Source organism: Petaurus breviceps, unplaced genomic scaffold (assembly GCF_028583685.1).
Source record: "Petaurus breviceps papuanus isolate PSGF00001 unplaced genomic scaffold, PetGlider_PUasm1.0 225, whole genome shotgun sequence".
Lineage (NCBI taxonomy): Eukaryota > Metazoa > Chordata > Mammalia > Diprotodontia > Petauridae > Petaurus > Petaurus breviceps.
The window spans coordinates 7,349,314-7,352,666 of record NW_027185889.1 but is presented as its reverse complement, the minus strand read 5'-3'; the positions used below and the strand labels follow the sequence as shown (position 1 = coordinate 7,352,666).

General features: G+C 38.1%; 1 pseudogene; it reads right to left on the bottom strand.

Moving 5' to 3' along the window:
- Window positions 1–978: 978 nt before the first annotated feature.
- LOC138166609 (ornithine decarboxylase pseudogene) lies at window positions 979–3,035 on the bottom strand (annotated as a pseudogene).
- Window positions 3,036–3,353: the final 318 nt, after the last annotated feature.

Sequence of the window (3,353 nt, the reverse complement as noted above, 5' to 3'; positions counted from 1 at the left end):
CATCAGTTCTTATAGCTCTTGCCATTTTCTCTGAAATCACCCCTTGTAATTTCTTAAACTATAATTGTATTCAAACACAATCTTATGTCATAACTTGTCAGAACAACACCATTCCTTGGTTGATGAGCATCCCTTCATTTCCCAATTATTTGCCATCACCAAAAGAACTGCTATAAATAGTTTTGTATGTGTAGGTCTTTTTCCTTTTTCTTTGATCTCTTTGGGATACAGACCTAGTAGTGATATTACTGGATCAAAGGAGATGCATAATTTTATAGCCCTTTGGGTCTAGTTTCAAATTGTTGTCCAGAATGGTTGAATCAGTTCACTATTTTACCAATAATTCACTAATGTGACTATTTTTTTCCTCATCCCTTCTAGGATTTGTGGGAGGTGGTGCTGAATTATTTTAATTTGCATTATTTCTCTAATCAATAGTGATTTAGAGCATGTTTTTCGTATGACTATAGATAACTGATTTCTTCTTCTGAATACTGACTTTTTATATCCTTTGACCATTTATCAATTGGGAATGGCTCTTATTTTTATAAATTTGACTCAGTTCCATACTCAGTGTATATTTGAGAAATGAGACTTTTATCAGAGAAATTTACTATATGTTTTTATATTAATTCATTGTTTATGATACCTTTCATTCAGTTTCCCTGATTATCCCTTTTAATTAGGTATATTTTTGCTTTTGCTTTGTCTGAGATCATGATTGCTACTCCTGCCTTTTTTTTAAAGTATAGCTGTAGCATATTAGGTTCTGCTCCAGCCAATTATTTTAATTCTGTGTGTTTATTCATGTTTCTTGTAAACAACATGCTGTTGGATTCTGGTTTCTAAACTGGTGAGCTTATTACATTCACATTCACTGTTATGATTACTGTGTATTTTCCACCCCATTTTCTTATGTTTCTTCTTCTCTCTCTTTTTATCCTCTTCAAAAGTCTATTTTGTTTCTAACCACCTCTCTTTTTTTAAGTGTTTTTTAAAATTATTTCAATATACTTTTATTTTAAAACAGGTCACAACACTAAGCTCAATCCCATTCTGCCACTGTACAAGCTACCAATGCTTGCTTAGCAGCTGAGGGGCAATCTTTAGAAGCATATTTGAAAAGCGAATAAAAATCCATATAAAACAAATATTCAAATAGTTTCCATAGGAACACAGATAAGTGTGACCCCATCTCTTAAGTCTTCCATATTGCTGCATTTGTGCCAAACCTATTCTTAAAACATATAACTCTAGCAGGAATTAAGTTAATGGTCCCCCACAATGCTCTAATTTGAGCTAAGCTTGCAATTAATGGCTACAAACAGCATCTATATATTAATACTAGCTGAAGTACAAGTTGTTGAGTGATGTTCCATTCCACTTTCCCAAGCACAAGATAATGGCAAAGTGTTGATATCCTGATCCTCTACTTCTGCTGGAAAACCTTGGTTCTTGATTTGTTGCATGCATTGCCATGCTGGCTCAGACATCACATAATAGATAATTGGTGTCTGGAATCCATTGAAAGTAGAAGCAGCAGCAACAGTATAAGCACCCATGTTTTCAAACAGCATCCAATCTCCCACATGCATTTCTGGTAAATCACAACGTTCAACAATTCGCATGTTGGTCTCCATATGCTACAAGAGTAATACTTCTCATCTGGTTTTGGTCTCTTTTGTAGAATAGGTTTAACATGAGCATGATCAAACAGGTTGCAATTAAATGATCCATATACTCTATCATTTACATAGTACATAAAGGTTTGGTCATTTGCATCATCTTCATCATCAGAACCTGTCTGTTCCTTCAATACAAGTTTTTTGGCAATGATGTTAACTGCAAGCGTGAAAGCTGATGCAACATAGTATCTGCCTGGTTCAGCTATGATTCTCACTCCAGAGTCAGGTGGAAAATACTTGTCCAGTGCTGGATTGATTACACTTGAGATCTCTTCAAACTTAAGCTTTACATCTTCTGAACCAGGAAAGCCACCACCAATATCAAGAAGATACATGTTGAAACCAAACTCCACCCTCATGTCAAGGACACATCAGGCATCAGAAACTTCTTGTACGAAGGTTTCTGCATCAGTACAACCACTTTCCATATGGAAACTGACTCCAATAACATCAATATTCAGTTCCTTTGCTCTCTCAAGGAGTAGCCTACAAATTTTGAGAGCAATACCAAATTTAACACTTAGACGACAGACAGCTTTGGAGTCATCAGTGGCGATCCGCAAAACCAGTTTTGCCTTTGGATGAGCTCTGGCAACTTTCATTAGCTCTACTTCACTATCAAAAGTTATCATTTGTACTCTACTGTTGGCAGCATATTTAATTTGTGACACTTGCTTGCATGGATTTGCATAATTTATCCTCTCTGGAGGCACCCCAAGACTTTGTACTAATTGTATTTCAGTTGCTGGAACAATCAAATCCTTCTCCTAAAGCAGCAAGTGTCTTCACTACAGCTCTGCTGTCATTACATTTAACAGCATAAAAAGGAGTTACTCGAGGAAGAGCTTTGTACCATCTCAGATGTTTCTTTAGGATTGTCACCAAGGTCAGCAACATAGAAGACATCTTTATCATCAGAAGAAGAAACTTCATTAATTTTCTGGTCCAGAATATCCTTAGCAGTAAAGCCTTCATCCAGGAAACTGAAGTTAAATTCATCATTGCTAAAGTTGTTCATGGTTTCTTGATGTTCTTCTAAAGTGTAACAAAACGGAAAACTAAGAGATGGAATTTAAAGACAGGCTATTTACAGCTTTACACCGATGGTGGTTCTCCAGGAAGACAAAGTCCTGTTAAATACAAGGCTATGATTGTGCCTTTGGTTCAGCTGTTGCACTGGATGTTCTCTTAAAGGGCATGGAGTGGGCAGACCCCATAGAGATGCTCCAGATGAACGGAATTCGCCGGCTGCGGCACCTTCCCCCCAACCTCCGCCCGCGTTCAGCCGTCTCCTGCCCAGCCCACGGAGCCGCGCCGAGCCGCCGGCCCGAGGTGGCAGGAGAGCTGGTAGCAGAGGAGCTACCGGCGGCGGAGCCTGAAGGGGTCTACCACCTTTTCTCTTAATCTATCCTCCTTTTTATCATTTCCCTCTGAACACCTTTCCCTCATCCACTTCCTCTCTTCCTCTTACCCATCCTTATTGGGTAAGTTATATTTCATACACAACTGAGTATGTATATATATTCTTCCCTCTTTGACCTAATTCCAATGAGAGTGAGGTTCAAGAATTGCCTGCCATCACCCTCATTTCCCCCTCCAATATGAAAATTCTTTTTTGCATACCTCTTTCATATAAGAAAAATTTCCCCATTCTACTTCTCCCTTCCC